Source organism: Schistocerca cancellata, chromosome 5 (genome assembly GCF_023864275.1).
Source record: "Schistocerca cancellata isolate TAMUIC-IGC-003103 chromosome 5, iqSchCanc2.1, whole genome shotgun sequence".
Taxonomy (NCBI): domain Eukaryota; kingdom Metazoa; phylum Arthropoda; class Insecta; order Orthoptera; family Acrididae; genus Schistocerca; species Schistocerca cancellata.
Genome location: NC_064630.1, coordinates 532,439,602 through 532,465,282, shown reverse-complemented (window position 1 = coordinate 532,465,282; position 25,681 = coordinate 532,439,602). Strand labels below are relative to the sequence as shown.

The 25,681-nt window shown below is 44.1% G+C and overlaps 1 protein-coding gene across 1 annotated transcript in view; it reads right to left on the bottom strand.

Annotated features, from left to right (window-relative positions):
* LOC126187736 (uncharacterized) overlaps window positions 1–25,681 on the bottom strand; it is a 587,768-nt gene that overhangs the window by 429,308 nt on the left and 132,779 nt on the right. The gene's annotated exons all lie outside the window — the stretch shown is intronic.

Genomic DNA, 25,681 nt, shown 5'->3' with positions numbered 1-25,681 from the left:
TTTATTTTCAAAAAATTATGTACGTACCTTTTCTCAGAAATTATGCAAGAGATTTCTACAAAATTCTCTCTGTTTAATATCTTTGCTGATATTAACTTCCTCTCGTGAGGTTGTTTGATTATAATGAATAGGAGAATTTTATTATTTATTTGAGTATGATTCTGTAAGTATACTATAAAATAAATCCAAAATGCCAAGCACTTTGCCCCATATCACACCATAGACTCATAAATTCAAAATTTACTCTTGAGACAACATTTATTGGGTTTATAGAAATAAGTGTACAAAATTTCATAATTCTAGCCTTCACAGACTCGGAGAAAAATATACATAAACTTTAAGAAACATGACTGCCAGGCAATGCAATTTAAAGTTCAGTTTGACGTTTTTTCTTATGTCACTTCTTCAGAAGGCCTCATATTTGTATTCAGGGTCCTCTTTCCCTTCAAGGTTTCTCTTCTGGTTTCTTGTTTCCTGCTTTTTTTCCTTTACCATGTCTTCAACTGACTTTTCAGCTGCGAAGGTGCGCTGTAGATCTATTTTACTCAAGATGTCTTCAGTGAAATTTGCTATCCCAAAGCCCATTCTCCGTAATACCTTCACGTTCTCACTCTTTGTGACCATGACATCACTGAATGAAGAAAGAATGGAAAGATGTGTAAACTCCGTCAGTAACACTAGGCGAAACAGGAACTGCTTCTTCAAAAACAAAGCAGCTGGTTTTTTATTGTTTCTAAGATACGGAAAAGAGGCACATATGATCTAAAAAACCGAAGTGTGTGTATCACAGTCTTCTATCCAGTGCAAGATTGCTTGAAAGTAATCCACGGAACAGTTTTTCTCTAAGCTACCATTTCAGTTTTGCTTCAAAAAGTGTGCATGTCAGGAAGGTCACGTCACACATTAATTATTTTTCAGGCACTTCAAATGCGATTGCATCACTGAAACGTTGGGAAATTATTGTCCATATGTTCTACTAATAAATTAAAACTAAATTAAAAATTGACATTTTCGGTAAATTTCATGAACGTCCTCACTGAATATAACAGCCTGGTGGAAACCGTGATATTCTTCAAAATTATTGAGGCTGTAGTGTCCACCCAGAAGAAGTCAACTGTATTCAAAATAGTTAGCCCGTGAAAAATGGTGCAACTATTTACGTTTGTTTCATCTCAACAAGCTGAGCGTCATTATGAGATTCAATTGCTATCGGAAATTGAACCCAGAACTTCAGAATGCGAAACTACCAAGTGGTTTCTTTTGCGTACACTATACAGCTACATCCAGCTGCTTATCACGCGGTGACTTGTAAACCATGCCTTATCCCACGTTCTGTTCCTAAATGGAACAGCTGTGGCGCCTAATAAGAGCTCCGTGAGGGGCAAAACAATGACGACTGGAGTATTTATATAGATACAGATGAGGATGCAGATTCGGCATGTCGATATCTTTGCCGCTTATGCAAGACTTGCGCCACCATCTGTAAGCATAATCGTTGTAACTCGCTACATCAGTCTGCTGTAATCGCTGCCGATGTATCTCCGGACGGGAGTTATCTGTGCCGGATCTGCCATGTGTGCGTGGGCCGAATGTGATTCATGACCAAGCAGGGTCGCACGAGACAGGGAGGTGGGTTCTGTTCGACATCCATTATAGCGTTAAACACACGCCCCAGACGGAAAAATCTGTGTCACCGTATGAAACAGCGCGCAACAACACGCTTTCTGTCTTCACTGACGTACTGTGTCTTTTCTCGCAACTGCGGTGCTTCTGTCACGTGTAATAACGTTTCTATAATTAAGTGCGAACACGTTTATGACATACACTCGTGACCGAGGCTGAATTTAATCACAGAGAGCTTCAGCGTTGTGTTTCTGCTGACTGTTCCATCTTTCGTGAACCTCTCACGCAGAAACGTGCTGTCGGACGACCAATAGGGGCAAACGGGCTGCCGAGAAGAAGATATTGTTTGCAGGCCACGCTTGGCTGCTTCATCGTGAGACGGCGTTTTATGCGCTGTTACACGTATAGATACGCTAAAACATGTTTCTTACGGCGTCGAGTTACGCTTCGCTTAGAACGTGATAATGATGCACACCATGATATTTGAATACGACATTGTTACTGACTGCAGCAGTCGAGTAGTTCTGCGGATAATTTTACAACACCGCAGTTACACAGGAAGGAATGTTACCATTTTATATTCAGCGACATCGTGGTCATCAAAAGTCATGCGACTACCACCGTAGAATATAACAAGACATTATTCACTGAATAAGGTATAAAGGGCAATCACTATCATCATCATCTTCTTCTTCTTCTTCCTGAACAGTTTCCAACCCCATGCTGAGTCTGCTTGAAACATAAGCTCCGTCATCTAGCTCTGTTTTCGCGCCATATTTCTGTATTCTTGCCTCTTTATTAAACACATTCTTCCACACCTTTCAGCTACCTATCCCTTGTTGTTCCCCTTGGTCGTTCCTTCGCATCTCCATTTCAAGTATCTTCTTGGGGAATCCTCCCGTTTTCCATTCTCTTTAAATGCCTATAACATCTTAGCCTTGATTTTTCTGTCCTGATCTGCAAGGGTTATTACCGTTTCATTCTTCATTTTATCTCCCCTTATTTCTCTTACTTCTGAGGAACTTCACTTCACTTGCCTGTAATCTGTTTGCATCTCTTTTCTTTACTATCCATGTGTCAGATGCACAGGTCAGTATCAGGATGCAGTAACTTCCGCGTCTTACTTCTTTGCTTTTTTTGTAGGAAGTCTTTGTTCCAAACAAGGCTCCCAACACTTCTGCCTGTCTGCCAATTTCACTGATCTCTTTCTCATTTCTTTCATTTTCCTCTTTTACACGTTCCAAGTAATTAGCATTTTCCATCTTTTTTAGTTGTTTCCCTCCAATCATTATTCTGCTAGTTGGTCTTTCTTCTTCCTATTTTTAAGCAGGATCGCACATTTGCTTACATTAAATTTCATTCCGTACCGTCTCACAGTAAGTTCCCAAATATACAGATGTTCCTGAATCTCCTCCTCCCTCCTTCCCCAGGTCATCATTCGCGAACATCGTTGCTTTCATCTTGTCTTCTACCGATTTTTCTGCCACCGCAGTTATTATCTCATCCAAGACCACAATGAAAAGGAAAGGTAACAATTCACTGCTCTGTTTCATATTACCGCTGCGATAGGTCTAGATAGCCAACAGTGGACCAACAACCGGCTTTCAACAACGTAATATAGGAAATATAGTAGATAAAAAAGGGAGAGTCTATGGTGTTCAACCCGTGAAGGGGCTTCTGGCCTGATGGCAAGTAGAGTGCAGCCTTTCGTTCGCCGCGGCCCAGGAGGGTAAGGGTGGAGAGCCGTATCGCCCTAGCCGCCTTTATTCCCGGAAAAGAGCACCGGTACTCAATCTGATAGCAAGCAGAGTGGACCTGCGGACGTCTTGGAGGAATTGGAACGAGGAAAAAGTACCGTCCCCTACGCAGTATTGAACCTGGGACATCCATGGCCCGTACGCAGGTTCGAATCCTGCGTCGGGGATGGATGTGTGTGATGTCCTTAGGTTAGTTAGGTTTAAGAAGTTCTAAGTTCTAGGGGACTGATGACCTCAGATGTTAAGTCCCTTACTGCTCAGAGCCATTTGAATTTAAACCATCCATGGCCAGAGTCTAACGCTTGACATGCCAGTCCACCAGCGCTGAGAAATAATGTTGGTGTTTCAAATAACGGCCACTACTCACAATTCTGGAAGTGCAGGCGAGACCGGCAAGATGACAGCACATACTGAAGTCCTGCTAGAAAGCACACAACGGCACTAGTAAGGCGTTTCAGATGTGATTCTTCTCCCTCCATTTTGTGTCGCTGCGTTTCAGTCTGCGTTTGACCAGCTTCTGAGAGAGTGCTCTTTTTCCCGGCGTAGGTTCGAGTCGTCCCTCGGGTATGGGTGTGTGTGTTTGTCCTTAGGATAATTTAGGTTAAGTAGTGTGTAAGCTTAGGGACTGATGACCTTAGCAGTTAAATCCCGTAAGCTTTCACACACATTTGAACATTTGAACCAGTCCTATGGAAGTAATGAAAAACTGAACAAGACAAAATAGGAGATCTGCAGTAAGGATCGAATGGGTATTTTTAACACATTTATTTTATTAATAAGAGTGATTAGTTTTCTTTATTGAGAAACATATCATACCATACTGCCCTCCCCAGTTAGTCGTAATTAATTGCTTTTTTTTGTCAGAGTTGGCACAGGTGAACAATCTTCTGACGGAAAGGTTATTACGATGGTTAATAATGTCAGTGAATCTGTCGATCGGTAACATTCAAATAACGCTAACAAATAATGGCGGAGAAACATCCATGGCAGGCCGAAGTGGCGTGCGGTTCTGGGCGCTACAGTCTGCAGCCGAACGACCGCTACGGTCGCAGGTTCGAATCCTGCCTCGGGCATGGATGTGTGTGATGTCCTTAGGTTAGTTAGGTTTAATTAGTTCTAAGTTCCAGGCGACTGATGACTCAGAAGGTAAGTCGCATAGTGCTCAGAGCCATTTGAACCATTTTAGAAACATCAATAGTATCTAGTGAATCGACTTAAGGCTATCACGATGTTTAATCTACCCTAAAACTGTGTTAAAAAAGAGCTCCACGACGTGAGACAATAAATACCAAGGGAGAAATTATTTGGAAGTCTTTGTTTGCAGACCGCGGCGATGAGCTGTAATGAGACAACTGAACATTTCACTGCCAGTTTAACCCGAATTTTCGTATTTCATTTTACATTCCATTTTGCCTCCTTTAATATTTTCCGTTTGTAAAAGCCAATTGATTTTTTTAATTCGCGATCAGTTCTAGCTTTGCAGAGGAATGGGAAATTTGCAGTTACATTACTTTGTTACAGCAGCATGATAATATTTCATCTCCAAGCGCTTGTTTTTATTTTCTATTTCGAGAATAATTTACGAGCATGGATTTTATTAAGGCCACCCACTGTGCCTTATTTAGGTCCATGATTTTAATTTAGCCCATTTGATGACTTAACTCTTAATTATGTACTCCAGCAAAATTACGGAATCTTAATTTCCCCCTTTTTTCCCCAATAGAGAAATATAGTGCTGTAGATAGCGTTTTCCTGTATATCCGAATTAGAAATACAAAAGATGCCAAACCTTAACTGGGCCATAATTAGTACATCTACCTTATTACTCATTTCTTAAAGCAGGTTCATTAGGAGATGCGGAGTCTTTCTTGCTGTACACCCAAGAAAAGCTGTCCCTACGACCAACATGCATGATAGTCAATATGACTAATTGTGGAGATTCTTCGAACGGATTTTTTAAAGAATTATGTAGTAGCGAAGATGGAAATTCCACTCTGCATTCCGGATTTTGGGAACTTTCTCGTACTGGAAATGTCCGTCTGTCAGAGTGGCAGGTTCAGTCTTGCAGCTTGTATGCAGTAACTACCAAATTCGTAGTCTTGCCAACAACGCTGTTGGACAAGGTAAAGTGGTCTGATTTTTTTTTCCAGAAAGAACATTGTCAAACGTGCATCTAATCTTCGCGATGAATTAAAGAATAGCTGCAGTTTATAGTCGCCCGTTAAACTGAATATTTCATGTGGAGCTTTACACCCATTTAATCGAATAGTTGAATGGCTGAACGGTTTCGCTTCATGGCCACAGCGCACTAACAATTAAAAGACGACAATTCAGAAAACACCATGTAAATGGTTCACAGCGTCCCTTCACAGCGCTGGTTTGACGGCAGTGAAAGCTTGCATCAGCGGAGGTAGCACAGCTGGTGTTAATTCTTAGCGTACTAAATTCATTCATAATTTTAACACATTGTTATGTACAAAGAAACTTTGTTAAAAAATAAATGAAGGCGTGAGCATATCACTTAACGCCTTCTGATAAAAGAATCGCGGCTTGAATATCAAAATCCATTTGGAATTTAGCTACCTCTGACTACTATCTCCTTTTCCAATCCTTCCGAAAGGTGACACAGACATTCCATAAATAACAGCATAATGATCAACGCTTTGCTTTAGCTCCGTCTCTCTTAATTGTTTCAGTTATATCCCATCCGTTGCATACTTTCTACGATAATTTTAAATACCCTAATTTTCGTTTTTATCTGAAATGTATGCTTCATAAAACTCAATTTGATTATTTGGTTGCTTCTCTGCTTTGGCGATCGTACTTCTTAATTTCGCTTTTACTGTAGCCATCTTTGTTAATAGTGGCCCACGAATATGTCTAAGAGTCCATAGACCTTACTACCCCAAAACTATTTTTAATTAAAACGAAATGTGAAATCATTTGTTCATGGATAAATCGCAAACCACGTTCACATGTCACAAGGCCCCTTCGCTTGGCTACCTAGTTCTCTTTAGCCCGTAGATAACAATCAGGACCACAGCAATTTAGTTATCTCTGCAGGGGATACGAAATGGTCACTTTCCTCCTAAAGGGTACACGGCGCTAAACTTGAGTACCAGGTGAATGAATTTGTACATGATTGTGTAATATCCAAACTGTTCATATCCAGATCACCTTACATTCATCACGAAACACAAAACAGCCCTTGCCTGCGTTAATCTTAACGGCTGAATTACAATTGACGTTCCAAATCTCACTACTGGATTCTCAAGAAATGGCTGGCCTTTATAGCTGAGATTTTCTACTTCAACAGCCGTTTCGGCAACGACTTCATTTCGACGAATCAAGTCGTTCTAAATCTTTTTTCCTAACATTTTCCGCTTACAGCCCATCGTCTACAGCATTAACAAGTGTCTGCAGTTCGTGGGAATAAATTATGAAAATGGTTTAGAGATAATGGTTTTTGTGATGAATGGGACCAGGTAACTGACGTTTCCCTCGATGAAATTAGCGTGGTCAATTTATCGTGTCGTTGCACACCGTTAGCTGAAACTACCTGAGCGATTCTTATTGCTGTAATCATGCGCAGTTGAATTTCACGCTTGCGTACACACGATACCTTATGTAGCACTATTTTTCGAGTTCCCCGCTAACTATTCTATTAACAGATACATTTGAAATGCTTAATTGGATTTGAAACTAGGTTTTACACAATTACGCTTCGTTACATCGTGCGGATCGCTGCTCAGATGTGTGAGATTGTTATCGGAGTACATTGCTACACCGATCAGTACGGCCCGTTGCCTTTATAGGGCCGTATACAGCACCGTAAATGTTGTTTATTGAAGGCGCTGTACACAAACGTTATGTAAGTCCATGACGCTGCGCATTTATTGTAAGTTTTGTTTTGACACGCAGTAAGAACTTAGATAGCGGGGGAATATGTACAAATGTATATATCTAATTTTACTAAATGTTGTTGTCAAAAGTATATAGTCCTACCTTGATTGTGTAGTCACTTGTCTCAGTTGTTGCGAATACCTAGAGCGGAGTTATACCACTCTCTTCGATCACGTTCGCTAAAGCAAAATAAAGAGCCTTGGGGTTGTCGTTTGGATTACCGATTCACGAATCAGTTCTCATCGGAATGAGTAAAACAAACCAAGAATAACTACTGTACAACACATTACGCGTAAATGGCTTTGAATAAACCGTTTCTCCCTTTGTCAAAAGGAATGGGATGGGAGTAACATTCTACTGGTGAACCTGTGTCGTTAATATGCTAAATGCGCGACTTTCGGCAGCCTCTGGTTTCACCTTTTCTCTCCTTTCCAATTCTAAATGGATCAGTAACACCATTACCCTACGGTCTTTAACACTAATGAGTGTATTTCTTGAGGGACTGGGGGCTGGGCGTAGCATTTAAGACATCGCATGTCACAGAGATACCTCCTACGCCTCCTTCGCTTTTCGCCAAAAAAACGGCTGAGAGATGAGACTCTTCACTTGAAAAACCCAAGAAACGCTACGTTCAATAGTTAAATACCTAGCAATGTACTGTGATGTTAGAACGACGCTTAGTACCCTTGGCGATTGAGTTAATAAGGGAATCTACGAGAACGATGATGGGTTGATTCGGGGGAGGGGACCAAACTCCGAGGTCATCGGTCCCGTCGGAGTGGGGAAGGACGGGGAAGGAAGTCTGCCGTTCCATTACAAAAAAGACCAATGTGGAGCTCCTGATTCCCACTGAGTCCAGTTATTAAAATTGGTATGTGAGCTCATGTTAGCACGACTACGCAGTACAAATGAAGAAAAGATGCAGCCGAAATAAATCGCCAGTAATACGACATTAGGACACAAAACACCTAGTTCCTTGTAATACATTCATAGGAGTTGAAGTAAAGCATGTTAAGAGACTGCGCAGGCCTCGAAGCGCTTAGCAACACATTGAAAACATAGTACCTGCAAAATGTCATGTAGCAACAACGCCGCCACTTCGTTTCAGCTTCCTCTAGAACCACAAGAAAACATTTGACATTCCGGTCTGAGGGTTTCTGTAATTAGAGAGCTCAGACTGCTAAAAGGCAGAAGCAATAACCAAGTTTTCATAAATTACACTCCTAATTGTGAGTGAAATATGACTTTCAGAAGAAGAAAAGGGTTCTGTCTACAGTATGGAACGAACGATTTTCTAAAGCTAAAAGAAATAGAAAATAGAGCAAATGCCCAGTAACATCAATAGACTTTACTCGGGCTTAGAGGTTAAAACCTGGAAAAATTTCTGAACATTTAAAAACTTAGAGTTGGAAAGTTATTTCAAGAGATTATCCGCCAGGTCTGTAGAAAGTAGATACGGTTTCATGAAATGCGGTAGCACAGATAATCTTGCTTTCTCCAGTGGAAATTAAGTTGTCGGCCTGCAGGTGTAAGCTTTTAAAATTTATCACAGCAATAATATCCACGTGCGGAAATGCGGATATCTCATAAAAGCAAATATGAAGGTGAGAAGAGCTGCTGATGGTTTCATGAAATTAATTTTTATCAGCCCACACACTACATACCAAATAAGTCTGTATTTCTGATGTAGTGTTACGTACTCCGAAAAACATGAGAACCTGTTGACATTGTGCATAGTTCAAAAAATGGCTCTGAGCACTATGGGACTTAACTTCTAAGGTCATCAGTCCCCTAGAACTTAGAACTACTAAAACCTAACTAACCTAAGGACATCACACACATCCATGCCCGAGGCAGCATTCGAACCTGCGACCGTGGCGGTCCTGTGGTTCCAGGCATAATGGATGAAACGTATTATCCGAGACTATTGATTGTTGTATGCAGCAATAAAATGAAAGAAGTGACTAATTTACTGTTTAGTAACAATGACCTCCCTTTCACCATAAAAGGCCGATCCTTCCTCCTACTTCCGTTACTGCAGATAAGTCCATCGTGTTTCAAAACTCCTTCTGCAGGTACTTCCTGCAGGTGGTTTCTTCCTCAGTTCCACGAGTTTTACTGAGTAACTTTTGTCAACATTTGCAATAATGAGAACATCGATATGTGAACAACGTGTCCTAACAGTAACCGAAGACGAATCCATTAGAGGCAGAGTACCAATGCGGCGTGAATTTGGATAGAGGAGGAAAGTGGCCTAAGCACTTCCACAGTAACCACCCCGGCATTCTTCTTGAGCGGGGCGGATAAATTAGAATGGTCGGTCGGAGATTTCTATCCTTCCAGAGGCTCAGTGATCAACTATCATTCTACCGATCCAGAAGTCTCGTTTTCGATCCCCTGTCAATCATTGGACTATCTCCCATCACTGATCATTTTTTTCATTTCCGGCAGTGTCAGTGCGAAAAACTATGGCGAATTCTTATAGATGGCCTATGCCCCCATTGTTGTCAAAGGAATTAAGTAAGTTTACGTGAAAAACGATGGGTTGAGCTGTATATCGGAGGTCACGTTAAGCCATATCTCCCCCCTATAACTGGCTAGATAAGTGACTCGAAACATAGGAGGAAAGCAACAGTATATCATCTCCGCTTAGTAAAGCCTGTGGCGTTAAATACGACTTATACTGAATTGACGAAATTCGTGGGATTCCTACTAATATTATATCGGACCTCCTTTTGCACGACGTAGTGCAGCAACTCGACGTCGCATGGAGCCAACAAGTCGTTGGTAGTCCCCTGCAGAAATGCTGGGTCATGCTGCCCCTATAACTGTCCGTAATTGTGAAAGTTTTGCCGGTGGTGGATTTTGTGCACTATCTAACTTCTCGATTATCGAAAAATGGCATTCATGTTGGGCGATCTGTGTGGCCAATACATTCGGACGAACTGTCCAAAATGTTCTTCAAACCAGTCGCGAACAGCTGTGGCGCGGTGACATCACGCGTTTTCAACCACAAAAGTTTCGTTGTAATGGCTGGTCTCCAAGTAGCCGCACATAACCGTTTCGAGTCAATGATCGGTTCAGTTGGACCAGAGGACCCAGTCCATTCCATGAAAACATAGCCTACATCATTATGGAGCCACTACCAACTTGCACAGGCATTGTTGACAACTTGGGTCCATAGCTTCCTTGGGGGTGTACATCACACTCGATCGCTACCATCAAGTCTTATCAGCTAAAATCGGGATTCATCTTACCAGGTCACGGTTTTCCAGTCGTCTAGGGCTCAACCTATATTGTCACGATCAAGGAGAGACGCTGCATGCGATGTATTGTTGTTAGCAAAGGCAATCGCTTCGTTTGGTTGCTGACGTAGCCCATAAACCCCCAATTTCGCCACACTGTCCTAACGGGCACGTTTGTCGTACGTCCCACATTGATTTCTGAGCCTATTTCACGCAGTGTTGCTTGTTTGTTAACTCTGACAGTTCTACGCAAATGCCGCTGCTTCCAGTTGTTAAGTGAAGGCGGTCGGCCACTGCGTTGTCCATGCAGAGAGGTAACGCCTGAAATTTGGTATTCTCGGCACATTTCAGCACTGTGTATCTCGGAATATTGATTTCCAAAATGGAATCTACCATGCGCCTAGCTCCAACTACCGTTTCGTATTCGATGTCTGTTAATTCCCGTCGTGCAGCCATAATGACGTCGGAAACCGTTTCACATGAATCACTCGACTGTGAGTACAATTGACAACTCCGCCAATCCACTGCCCTTTTATACCTCGTGTACGAGATACTACCGCCATCTATATATGTGGATATCGCTATGCCACGAGTTTTGTCATCTCACTGTGTAGAGTGATTGGTTCAAATGGCTCTGAGCACTATGGGACTTAACATCTGTGGTCATCAGTCCCCTAGAACTTAGAACTACTTAAACCTAACTAACCTAAGGACATCACACATATCCATGCCCGAGGCAGGATTCGAACCTGCGACCGTAGCGGTCACGCGGTTCCAAATTGACGCGCTTAGAACCGCACGGCCACACCGGCCGGCTGTGTAGAGTGATGATGATGATGATGATGATGATACGTAGGGGACGATTCGGGAGACCTGCACCGCCAACTAGGTAAGGTCCTAGCGGAGGTGGTTTGCCATTGCCTTCCTCCAACCGTAATGGGTATGAATGATGATGATGATGATGAAGACGACACAACAACACCCAGTCATTTCGAGGCAGGGAAAATCCCTGACCCCGCCGGGAATCGAACCCGGGACCCCGTAAGCGGGAAGCGAGAACGCTACTGCAAGACCACGAGCTGCGGACTTTCCCTTTACTATCAGAAATGTGAAAGCAGTGTCTTAACCAACAGTCGCAACATCAATAAGTGGCCATTATGGCAACAAATAATCTCATCAGCTCCCTGCCTGTATTTCTCGTTAGCAGTAAACGTCCTGGGTTCTTATCTTCACGCGCAGGGCTTTCTGAGTAGGCAGTTAATGCATCAGGCGAATCCTACAGTTATCGTTAACAGTACCTCGGCGATTTGCTGTCCGTATCGCTTTCTGCCACGCTACTGAAACAATAAAAAAAATTAATTACTGAACTGTCCCGAGCTCACAGCACGTCTCCCGCCGCTCGCGGTGCTAAGATAACGTTCACGACTAGACTCTCGCAAATGAAAACATGGAAACAGTCATTTGTGGTAAGATAAATAGAAAGGCAAGTGGTATAGCGTGTGTGCAGGTACGAGTGTGTTGGTGGCAGATACCGCTAGATGGCTGGCGACCTTGGAGTGTGTGCTCCCATTAGTTGCGCAGCTGTGAGAGCGGAGAATGCCTCCAGGGCGGTGTCCAGACGATGTACGACTGCAGTCAGGCAGCGTGGGCATGTCTTCACTTGCACTTGCTCGCCGCTGATTCTAAACTTGTCTGCTCAACGTTGAATGCGGCACTACTTGTTTAACTGTCTAGATTACATTGTGATATGATTTTCTGCGTATGTTTTTATTCCCGTATGTCCCTTACGACGGTGACACTATCAGGATTTGGTGTTTTGATTGTCCCAGCGCGCTAACAGTTAACACAATCTGCAGTTCAACAGAAAAACGATGGAAGTCACTAGATATAATGGATGCGTTTATTGCGCTTGGCGAGCGGAATTTTAGTTCACAGTAATCGTTAACTGCAGTGGAACGTACCCTAGCTAACCGAGACGGTACGACTGCTGAAGTCACGTGATAATGAACGCGTATGTCCGACTTGCTTCAATCACTGTAGTCATTCGAAACGGCCAAAACCGTAAAATTTCTAGTAGTTCGACTGCGGACCGATTTAAAGAGATTCGAACATCAGCACTGGAAGAATGGTAAGGAATTTGTAGCCACCCACAATAAAGGTAGCTCAAAAAAACCTCATTTGACAAATTATTGAACATAACTTTTCAGTCGGAGGCCAGTCCAGATAAAATTAAAATAGGTGATAGAGAAGGTTTCCCAAAATACATTTCTTCTTAGGTTCATTTGGTAGGTTCGAGACGCTATGTGAGAAATGTTGTGCGTCATGAGTAGCTTTACCGTTAAACTTCTGTGGATGTACATTCCAAGAACAGTTCAGTGACGTATTACCAACCACCCCCCACCCCCCTCCCCCTTTCCGACGGACTTATATTTTGCGAAGTGACTAAGGCGATAAAATCAGAAAACAGCGATCTTATATGGAAGGGAGCTTCTCATTAAGACTCAGTACAGTCTATCCTTGTCATTGTTACAGTCAAAATGGTTCAAATGGCTCTGAGCACTATGGGAATGGTTCAAATGGCTCTGAGCACTAAGGGACTTAACTTCTGAGGTCATCAGTCCCCTACAACTTAGAACTACTTAAACCTAACTAACCTAAGTACATCACACACATCCATGCTCGAAGCAGGATTCGAACCTGCGACCGTAGCGGTCGCGCGGTTCCAGGCTGAAGGGCCTAGAACCGCTCGGCCACCTCGGCCGGCTATTATAGTCCTTCGATCAGTACTTTGGAACGTTGCCTGTTATTTGTGTCTACAGAACTCACGGGCAAAATGGTGTTAATAAGCCGTAGTCATCAGCGCTTGTTGGACTTATTTGGTGAGCACCTTGGTGTTTAGACAGGGGATGTCCAACCTTTTAGCTTCCCAGCCCACACTGCGAGAAGACGAGTATTTTTGAGCCGCACAGAATATACTCAATTCTCACACGCTGCAGGAAAAGAAAAAAAGCGAGAGAGAGGGAAAGTATTCATTTTGTTGTAACTTTACGTAAACGGAATTTTATGGGCTTCCTTTACCGATCACGTGATAGACGCCTGTGTGTTGTGTATTGAACTGGCGGGCTAGAAACGACGGAGAGTCTTCATTCCGTCGTAGCCCTCAATGGTTCACAACCCCGCAACAGACCACAGCAGTCCACCCACCCCTCCATCGCCCTACACCGAACCCAGGATTATTGTGCGGTTCGGCCCTGGTGGTCGTAACACTGGACTGGGATACAGTCAGTCTCGTGGGGCCATGGAGGAGCCATTTGAGTAAGAAGTTATGTCTACAAAGTTGACAACGGTAGGTGGAGTGACTGATGACTCCATGCCCCTCGACACCGAGTTCAAATGGCGCCATATTAACAGAGAGCGACAAGTTGGCCACCCAATTTCCCGTGCTCCTCTAGGCCTGATCGTGGGCTACACTTTTTCGTGTTATTTGCGGAACACTGCCACGTGAGCTTGTTAACATTTTCTTGTTATTTCTCCTTTCTTGGTAGTATTGTGTCATTGCCAACTGAATACAGTCACGGCAGCGTGTCTTAGAAATCTCTTATGTTCTAACAGGAAATTAATTGAACCTGAAATTCAAATCCTTAGTACAGAAGAGAGAATGATGCAACTGAGACTGAAGAAGTTTTCAGCATAATCAAAATTACAACCACCGTAGCTTTTCGAAGGGCAACCTCTGGCAATTAATTCTTAAATTAAATGGACCAGAGCAGGATGCAGCCACGGCCCGATTCGGTGAGCTGTTCACCGTTTTATTGCTGAGCGACCTTGCTCTGTACAAGCGCTCAAGGCTCTGCAGGATCTCATTCCTATGACCTTGGACAAATTTCAAATTTATGACTTTGTTTTGCTTCCTTAAACACCTTACGTGCGCTGAAAAATCGTCATTCTATTCATATCGATTATTTTGCCTATTTTATGGATTTTATTTTTCTCACAAGACGTGGAATGCCACTCCAGGGCCGAAAAGCACATGCAGATGTTAAATTTTAGTGTATATTGTAGTTGTTATAGAGGGTAATATACAATGGAGTAGAATGGATGAATCCATCGATTTTAGCTTTCTTGAAAGAACCGTCTCTGTAATCAGACTTGTCATCAGAATATTTACGACATCATACTACCGTTAACTGATATTTTGTGTATTGGTTGATTCTGTGAAGTGGGAGACCACTTTAAAACAGTGAGATGTCAACTGGGTCTTAGTCACTGAATCACGGCAATTCAGCAAATCATTTCTTCAAGGAGTTGCTTCGAATAGTGGTAAATTTTATCCACGCTGTTCTGTGAGGGCGAAGCAATGGATGTATTTTGTTGGACTTTCTTCATTCGTCCTTGACAGGGTAGTGATAAGTCAGGAGTTATTATTGCCATAGACACTACAGTTGTACATCCGACGTCACGTATGTCAGAGAGAAGTTCCGAAAAACCATTTGCGCTACGACCTTATATCGAAAGATGTAAACTGTTCTACTGGGTCATCCACCGAGTACATTACAGATTCACCTCTCTTGTTTCTTTCGCAACCTAGTACACATCGGCACTGAAAGAACAGCGATACATTTCTCCCAGTGTTGGTGCTCACTTTAAGTGAGATAAAATTGCACCAAACGAACTGCAGAATATGACAGAATACATAGTCACTCGTGGCATCAAACCATTTGAAACAGCAATATACGCAAGTAAATGCGGGAATACCTTAAAAAAAACGTAACATTACCGTCATTGATTAAATAAGGAATTTGGCAAAGAGTAATAAGTGTGAAAGGAAATTCAAAGCAGAGAACGACAAGTTATTAGAATTACAAGGGCTAAGGCGCAAGTCAGCAGAGCAGAGCCCAATGAAATGGCTGTGTTAGGCGTTGAGTATTATGCATCGCTGTCTCCTACGACACATGTTACATCACTGTGTCTTGTTGTTACCAAGGAGATTATGAAACTCTCACTTACAGTTTAAATGGAGGCATAATGGCCGGATGTTAATGTTATGGTATGTTTTATTCCAACCCATGTGGTGTCGGTAACGTGAAATTGAAGTTTGTACGGGATGTAATACTGCTATGATGATTCAATGGAAAACGTCGACAGACTTAAATCTCGTAGTGGACAACGAAATACGACATCAGTGCAGTATGAGGGACTTCGTCTGCTTAGGAATACCGGAGCGAATACTTCTTCTCCAGAGATGTTACAGCCCCATAAAATTCTTACAGCCGTATCATTGTACGTCCCTAGATTTCGACCGTGTCTGTTACACAGTACGCTTCTGCAGGGGACTCCTGAAAATTAATGTAAAGCACCTATAACTACAATAGGTCGTCAGCACAGACAGTGGAGAGCCAAATAGCGACAAATATCTTGAGTCACACACCAATCTGGACTACAGCAGTGGACGAGGATGCGAATGACGCTTTAGGGTGACACCATCTCCTTTTATGCTGCATCACGTCGGAAGTGATGTCTTTTATTACTATCAATCCAGAAAAATACAAGTACGCAGACAGTTAAATAAAAATAATATAAATTAGACAAGGAAAATACAGCACATGTAGTGAACTTGTACCTTCATATCAAATGTGCCTTGAACTCTGCGACCTCCAAGGCACTCAGTTTGGCATGAATGGTATGGTAGCCTGTGTAGGGTGTTGGCTACTGAAGCATGTGGCTTGTAGCTTGCCCTTGTTCGCTTGCAACACATATCATCGACATTTACAGCCCATTTATTCATGTCACCCTTGGATCTTCGCATTTTTTTTTTTTTTGTCATCAGTTTTCTGACTGGTTTGATACGGACCACCATGATAGCCTCTTCATCTCAGAGAAGCACTTGCAGTCAACGCCATCAATTATTTTCTCGATGTATTCCAATCCCTGTCTTCCTCTACAGTTCTTCCCATTACGGATCGTAAACCGTTTATTGACGGATACCATCCATATTTCTCTATATATACAGGTAGTCCGCACAGCTAGTGTTATCAGGAGTCCCCTGCAGGAAGTGCGTTGTGTAATAGACAGCGTAGAACTTTAGGGACGTACAATGATACGGCTGCAAGAATTTTATGGGGCCATAACATCTCGGGAGAAGAAATATACGCCCCGGTATTCCCAAGAGGACGAAGCCCCTCATACCGTACTGATGTCACACTTCATGGCCCACTACAGGATTTAAGTCAGGCAACGTTTTCCATATAATTATCATAGCTTTATTACATTCCGTACAAACTTCAGTTTCACGTTACGGGACACCACCTGGGTTGAAATAAGGCACACAACAGCAATAGCATCAATGGAGTTGAAGTGTTGTCTCCTCCCACAGTTACAGCTTCGCCTTCTCGGAAGAAACATTAAGCGTCTTAGAGGATCGTATGAAGCTCTTTCTGGATTTCAGCCGTCAAGGAGGAGTATTCTAAGCAATGGGTGGGCACTGTTCTTCTCCACTTGAAGCATCTGCTTACCTGCAGGCACTTCTCTGCGTATCCCATCTGCGTAGTTAATTTTGTCTGTTGTAGTAGACTTGAGGCAACCTGTAGTCAGCCTCCATATTTCCTTGAGTGTTGTGTCTCCCTGTCTGGTATACCATGGTCTGCACCATCCCGGTGAGGCGTATTCAGAAGCAGAAATATAGTGCCATTGCAGATGCACGGATTCTGATGGTAAGAGATAACATATGGTATCGGTATATTAGTATCTGCACCCAATTGCAGGATACGCTAAGATAGGGAAGTGGTACCTATCCTTCAACACATGACTGGAGATGTGTTTGAACACTCCAAAGCTCGTCCATAAATTTCTAGAAATGTTTAGGATTTGTTCTCTGCACCACAGATACAACTTCAACTGACAAACATTCACTTGATACAGGGATGCATTTGTAGCCTGTTTTACTCGAGGCTAAGGCGTATAGAAACATCAAGGAGCAAAAGATTTCACTAAATATTCTTTTTAGCGTTGTAGTTTTGTTTTACGACTCAAAAACTTTAAATAGACGGCCTGACAAAATAATTGAAGCGAATGGTCGGATGTCAATGTAAAACTTCGTACACGTACACAACATCAGCAGGTATTATGTAAATGATTAGACTTGCAATTCTCTCTGACAGGTAAAACGGCCACCAGAATGCATTAGTTTTCATCGTGTTTAGTTTTGTTACGAAGTCTGGTAGTTTATGTTGAGTGAGCACTGTGAGGGAAGCCGAGATGCCGCGTACCCATGTGAGGCAACGTTATCAGCACCTGGCGGAGTTTGAAAGGGGCGTCATTGTAGGCTTACATTTGGCCGGGCTGGTCGAATCGTGCAACGTCACATTTTGGGGGCATTCAGATACGACTGTAGCCCGATGGCGGACTGCATGGAAAGGGGAGGACAGGCACATCCATCGTCGAAGTTCTGGTCAAAAATATCTGAGCACCACAAGGGATCCCCGGTCCGTACACCAAGAACATCGTAATCTGTTCACATCGGCGCCTGCCATCCGAAAACAAGTAGTGGACTCACTACAACATCTGTTTCATCCTGCACCGTTGGTGGGAGACTAACTGCAGCCGGAATCGGCAGTTAGCGGCCCATGCGTAGGCTGCTGTTAACTCCACGACACAAAACGGCTGCATTTGCAGTCGTGTCGTGACCAGAAGGCACGGATTGCTGATGAAATACGTCGCACTGAGTTCAGCGATGAATCGCGGTTCTGCACTACTCCGCATGACCATTGTCGGCGAGAACGACGGCAGCCAGAGAAGAAGTCCCACTCTTTTAATGTTTTGTACAGGTACAGTGGTGCTACCCCTGCCGCTGTTGTTTAGGTATGTGTTGGTAATCACGGCTTGTAGTGACTGAGGAAAACTCCGATGGCACAACGGTACGTCACAGACATCCTGCGTCCTCAGGTGTTACTATTTTTCAACACGACAATGTTCGCCCACACTTGGGATGTGTGTCTATGCTTTGTCTGGTTATTGTTTAGGTCCTCCATGGCCAGCAACATCGCCAGATCGTCCGCCGAAAGAACATTTGTGAGGTCAGTTCAGGTGTCACCCCGTCCCAGGATCAGGACAAGTTACAACGACTGCTGATCGGGTTGCTTCAGGAGATACAGCGGCTTTACGACACCCCTCACAAACAAATCAGTGCATGTATCCCAGGCCCCTGATGAGTAGGCTTATACTGCCCAATTCTTTTTAATTCGACTCGATATTGTAATCACCAAAATAACATCGCATGCCCTCTCAACGCATGCTCAATTCGTTTCCTCTACCCCTTGTAGTTGATGAACTTTCTTTTGTCAGGCAGTAATTTCTGTATTACTATAAGGTTAACGTCGACTAACTTTCATTCATTCCTAATGATTCATTCACGTTGCAATTTTCATAGTGACAGGTGAATCTGGAATAAAGCTCTATTTCTTTTACGACGTGTGGTAGTCCTCTCATTATGTACGCCCTTGTACGATATCTGTAGCTGATCGACTCGTTGTCGATGCAGAAAGGCAAGCGCGACGTCAAGCTGGTCACTCGTTTGCGTTAACAGCCAAGGTGGTGCAGGCGTAGAACCAGGTCGCTCATGCCCAGTGTGCGTCAGGTCAAGGCGCTTGGCCCTACTGACATTATCTGCCTATCGGGAAGGGTGACTCGCTCTCTCTCTTTCTCATGCGTTCGTACATTTATTGCGTACCTAATCACCCCTTCCCATAATCGATGTCTCCCAAGGAATAATCGCTCACTCGCAGCGGAGCGTGTGCCCCTTCACCAGACTGCGCCCTGCCGCATTCCTCGTGAGTGCGGTAAGGCGCACATCGATCAGACGCAGCGTTGCGTATCGTAGCGGTCGAACTGAAAATGTTCCGCCCGCGAAAAAGGAAAAGTTGGAGCGCGCGAACACAAGTCTGGTGAAGGGGCGTTCCGTGTGGCTTTGAGAAAACAGCGTTCTGCAAAGTAGAAGGTTTCTGGAACAGCGTAATTATAGAGGCGGCAAAGGTGTGAGTTCTTAGTGGAGCCATGCGTTGTCGCGTGGAACACAATATGAATAAACTATGAAAGCAACAGAGTGGAGAAATCATCAACCGGGAATTCGCTTATAATATCTCAATTATGTATTGTACAAGAACGGTCGTAACAGAAGTTGAAATCTGTTTCCTTCCACAAACGTATAATCGGTTCGTACAGCCATATTCACTGAATGAAGTGTGACTAGACATGCTTCATCTTTGCACTCAATGGGACCTATTACTTTCCAGCGCAAACGTTTTCTTGCCATGTTAGTCACGGAAAGCTCAACGATTTAAATGACGTACTGCAACATTTAAAATTTCACTGAAACCAATGGAAAGGCCAACGTGATCATTAGATCTCACTCCTATTAAGCATTTTTCTACATCTACACATAGATAGTTACGTCGCAAGCTGCCGTGCCACTGCTAGTCAGCCGGCTGGTGTGGCCGTGCGGTTCTAGGCGCTTCAGTCTGGAACCGCGTGACCGCTACGGTCGCAGGTTCGAATCCTGCCTCGGGCATGGATGTGTGTGATGTCCTTAGGTTAGTTAGGTTTAAGTAGTTCTAAGTTCTAGGGGACTGATGACCACAGATGTTAAGTCGCATAGTGCTCAGAGCCATTTGAACCACTGCTAGTCATTTCATTTCCTGCTCGCAAATGAGGCGACTGGAAAACCGCTGCCAGTATGCTCCTTATGATACCTAATTTGTCTCGACTTTGCTGTACATTCGTGAGATGTGTGTGGGAGCAGGATCGTTCTGCAGTCTGTCGCAAATGCCGTTTCTTTAAACTTTCTCAACAGAGTTTCACGAAAAGGATGTCCTCTTCCTTCCAGGGGTTCCAATATAAGTTCATTTCAATAATATTGGCACGTTGCTCGTACGTACCGGTGGCAGATCTAGGAGCACGGTTCTGAACTGCTTTGTTGTATTTCTTTAGCCCGACGTGGTGAGGATTACAAACATTCCAGTAGTAGTCGAGAAAGGGTCGCGAAAGTACCCCTTTATACATGATGTACATTTTTCGAGAATTCGGTCTGTATCAAGTTACGTTTTACCACATTTAAGACAAGCTGTCATTTATCACACCAAATACAAATTCTCTCTAAATCATACTCTATCTTCTTACAGTCACTTAAAGACACACGTACACCTCAGCGCCATCAGCAAAGAGTTGCAAATAACTGCTCATACTATACATCACATCTTTTATGTACAGTGAGGGACATAAAAGTGAAGCACCCAGATGGGAAGGAGGAAATGAAATGAAACTTCACAGGTTGAGAATGTAACTGATGTAGTGCCAGTGATTAAAAAACCAAGTCAAATTTACGAAGAACTCGGCAGTATGAGCCCATTTCTCGATATGAAGCTGCACACCTGTGAGCTGCATGCACGCATGGTTCGGTTGCGAAGGAGCTATGAAGGTGTTCTATCCTCTCCTGTGGCAAGATGGCGCACAACTGTTGTAACTGTTCCTTGGTATCCTGCTCTGGGAAGAAGTTTACTTCCGAGTTATTCCCACAGCTGATCCTTGATATTATGCTCAAGGAAGAAGATTACGTCCTAGTTTTTCCCACATCTGTTGCGTTGGAAGCAGATTTGACGATCTTGCTGACCATGGGAGTATCTCAAAATCACTCAGACAGTTCTTAGGGGCATCTGCCATGTGTGCACGAGCATTGTGCTATTGGAAAATGGCGCCATGATACTGCCGCGTGAGATGAAACACATGAGAACGTAGGCTGTCAGAGCTCTGATTAACTACCAACCATGACTCGAAGGCAAACATGAGGGGTTGCCTCTCCATGACGCCAGGAGTAACACCATTTTGCCTCTCCAAAACACTTGAAATGGAAATGTCGCGTGGCTAGGACCTCCCGTCGGGTAGACCGTTCGCTGGGTATAAGTCTTTCGAGTTGACGCCGCTGCGGCGACTTGCGTGTCGATGGGGATGAAATGACGATGATAAGGAGAACACAACACCCAGTCCTTGAGCGGAGAAAATCCCCGACCCAACCGGGAATCGAAACCGGGCCGTTAGGTATGATATTCCGTCGCGCTGACCACTCAGGAATGGGACCTCTCTCCAGGTCCCTGCCATACGCGGCGACAATGGCTCTCTGGGGTAGTGTAGAATGGGGTTTCATCGCTGAACACAGTGCTATGCCATTAATCATTGGTCCATGATTCCCGGTCACTGGATAACTCCAACACAGCAATCTATGTTGTGGTGTTAACGGAAGCATATGCATGGGTCGGTAATTCCCTAGTCTGGCCGCTGATGGTCTCAGCCAATGGTGAGGGATGATACAGAATGTTGCAGGGAGACCACTGTCTGTTCTCGGATGGCAGGTACAGGTGCGAAGAAGTTACAACGTGCTGGGTGCACATACGGTGGCCCTTCTTTGCGGTGGTCGACTGGAACCTTGACGAGTAATCTGGCCCCCTTGTTCCCATGCAGTCGATCATCGGCCACTGTCATAACAGAATGCACCAGAAATCTGGATATTGCACGATTCTGTCAGTCAACCAAATGGAGACGCACGATGAAGCCTCTTTCAAACTATGTGAGGTTCTCTTACCTCTGTGTCATACGCAAACACGGCTGTCCGTGTCCTACATCATCATCACTCATTATCTGACCCTCTTCACGCTCCACCCTACCAAACCTAACAACATGTACGTGACACGGAGCATTGTAACTATAATTACTTACATAGCCGCCGATGATGTGTATGTCTACCAAGTTACACTGTCTTTCCACTATGTCCTCTGGGAGTGTCACTTTTTGTATCAGACAGTGAATATGGAGAGCAACCCTATCACACTTCTCTGGGACATTCCTAACTATATCTCAGTTTCTGATGAACACTCGCCGACTAGGACAATGCACTAGGTTCTGTTACTTCAGCCGGCCGGAGTGGCCGTGCGGTTCTAGGCGCTACAGTCTGGAGCCGAGCGACCGCTACGGTCGCAGGTTCGAATCCTTCCTCGGTCATGGATGTGTGTGATGTCCTTAGGTTAGTTAGGTTTAATTAGTTCTAAGTCCTAGGTGACTGATGACCTCTGAAGTTAAGTCGCATAGTGCTCAGAGCCATTTGAACCATTTTTTGTTACTTCAATACTCTTCAGGCCACTCACACAGGTATGCAGTGTGACGCTGTGTCAAGCGCTTTCCGGAAAGCTATGAATTTGGAATCTGATTGTTGCCCTTCATCCATGGTTCGTAGAATATCGTGTGACAAAAGGGTAAACTGAGCTTCGTACAAGTAATGTTTTCTAAATCTTTATTCATTTGTGGATAGAACTACTTCTCTCTCAAGGATATTTATTTTATTCGAGCTTAAAGCATGCTTTAGAATTCTGTAGCAAACCGACATTAAAGGGTCCATTCTTTTACCCTTATTGTATACGGTAGTAAAAAAAAAAATGGTGCAAATGGCTCTCAGCACTATGGGACTCAACATCTGAGGTCATAAGTCCCCTAGAACTTAGAACTCGTTAAACCTAACTAAGCTAAGGACATCACACACATCCATGCCCGAGGCAGGATTCGAACCTGCGACCGTAGCGGTCACGCGGTTCCAAACTGAAGCGCCTAGAACCGCACGGCCACACCGGCCGGCTATACGGTAGTCACTTGCGTTTTTCTCCCAGTGGGCTGCATGCATTATGAAGTACCAATAGAAATGAAGAGGAGCTAATTGGTAGGTCCCAACTACTTGCCACATTATATAACATAGAGCAGGGATCCAGAACGAGATTTTCACTCTGCAGTGGAGTGAGAGCTGATATGAAACTTCCTGGCAGATTAAAACTGTGTGCCGGACCGAGACTCGAACTCGGGACCTTTGCCTTTCGCGAACAAGTGCTCTACCACCTAGCTCGACTCACGACCCATCCTCACAGCTTTACTTCCGCCAGTACCTTGTCTCCTACCTTCTGTGAAGTTTGAAAGGTAGGAGAGGTACTGAAGCTGTGAGGATGGGTCGTGAGTCGTGCTTCGGTAGCTCAGATGGTAGAGCACTTGCCCGCGAAAGGCAAAGGTCCCAAGTTCGAGTCTCGGTCAGGTACACAGTTTTAATCTGCCAGGAAGTTTCAGTGCAGGGATGTTGGATGAAATGTGGCTATTTTTTATGCGCCTTAGTAATAAATTTTAAGAAAGAAAGAAAGAATATATACTATGAAGGAATCATTCGAAAGGGATGGAAATCGGTAGATGTGATACGTACACAGACAAAGAGTCAGTCAGGTAGGTATCCTAACTTTGTCTGGGGCGTCTCCAGACACGTCTTTGGCCCGGAATCTCATTAACTGGTGTGGAATTGCCTTAGGTGATGTGTCCCGCTTCGACCTGAGCCCCGATGACCACCCCATCGTACAATCCGACAGCCGGGAGTGATGGTCTGGGGTGCCATTTCTTTTCATGGCAGGACGCTTTTGGTTGTCATCCGCGACACCCTTACAGCACAGCGGTACGTCGACAATACTCTGCTCCCCGTTTTGTTACCCTTCATGGTAGATCAACCTGGACTTTCATTTCAGCAGGATAACGCCGGACCGCACACGCCGAGAGTTTCTACTGCTTGTCTTCGTGCCAGCCAAATACTACTTTGGCAAGCAAGGTCGTCGGATCTCTTCCCAACTGAAAATGTTTGAAGCATTATGGGCAGGGACCTTCAACCTGCTCGGAATTTTGACGAGCTAAGGCGCCAGTTTGGCAGAATTTGGCACGATCTCTTCAGGAGGATATCCATCAACTCTATCAGACAATACAGAGCGAATAAGTGCACCAACGTGTTATTGACTTGCACAATTTTTGAAGCTCTTTCTCTTGTATAAATCATTCAGATTTTCTGAAATTGTAATTATTTGTTTGCCTGTACATGTTCATCACTCGTGGCGCGTCGTTCTTTCTCATCTTGGAGGCTACATTTATTGTGCCTGGCTCTTCACTTTGCACAGCTGCTGTGAAAGTAAGTTGTTACTATAACGTGTATCTTGACTAAGGCAATAAACAACTACATATTCATTTCTTCCATCAAAACAATATTTCATGGTATTTATTTCGGGATCATTTGTATCATTTCGATCCTAAAAGTTGGGGGTTCCACTTTTTCAGCGCACACAGCATACAGATAAAACAAAATATCATTAATGTTCCGGATGCTGAGTAAGAAGACAAGTCATTCTACGTTTCAAATGTGTTGTTGGCAACACAAAAAACTCAAGTCAAGCCTCTGGTGGGCAGTTGTAGGGTACCCGACCAACAGGCAGTGACCACCGCTGTTCGACAGCTGCGACAAGCGAAGGCTCTACAAAGTCCGCTGTCCGACCAGACGTGTCTGCCACTACTACCTCTCAGCCGCGACCAAAGATCTGCATGTCTCGAGAAGACAGTGCGCGCTATAAACTGTCCGGCGTGCTAAATGATGTTGCCGCCGCCGTCGCACGCCCCGATGTCGAGATAGCGGCCGCCAGCCACGCCTATTATGCAGCTGCCCCGCACGTGGCGTGGGCTTCTAGCTGGCCAGCCCGCGCAGCGCAGTCCTATCCACGGTGCCTGTAGCCGCCATAAACGACGCTGCACGTCTTTAAAATGGAAATTATGCTACGGTCAGTTCTTAATAAACCACCGTTGTAGATGGCACTTGTATCCGTCTACACCGTATCAACAAATTTAGTGTGTTTGATAGTGTCGAAAAAAAATCAGTACGACTCTTCTTTAAACTAGTCAGGAAAACTTAAATTTATCCATGTTGCATGGATGTTATTTGAGGGAGACGACTGTGCTGTAAGGCTTTTATGAAATAATAATAACTGCAACAGTCACTCGTTACTAATATCTTACAAGGGAATGGTCAGACTTGTCACGGCGAAACATGTATTGCTTTTTTTAGCACTGTTATTTAACTGTGCAAAAGGTCCGTATGCAGAATTGTAGCTGCTGACATGAATCGGAAGCCACCTAAAAAAAATCACGAGCATGGCTGTGTTTCCTGCTTGGCGCTTGCAGTGACGGCTGGCCACCCCTGGAAATGGCGAGTCGCGAGCGTTGTGCGCATGATCGGGAAGAGCGGCCGTCTTATCGCGGCGTTCACTAAAGAGG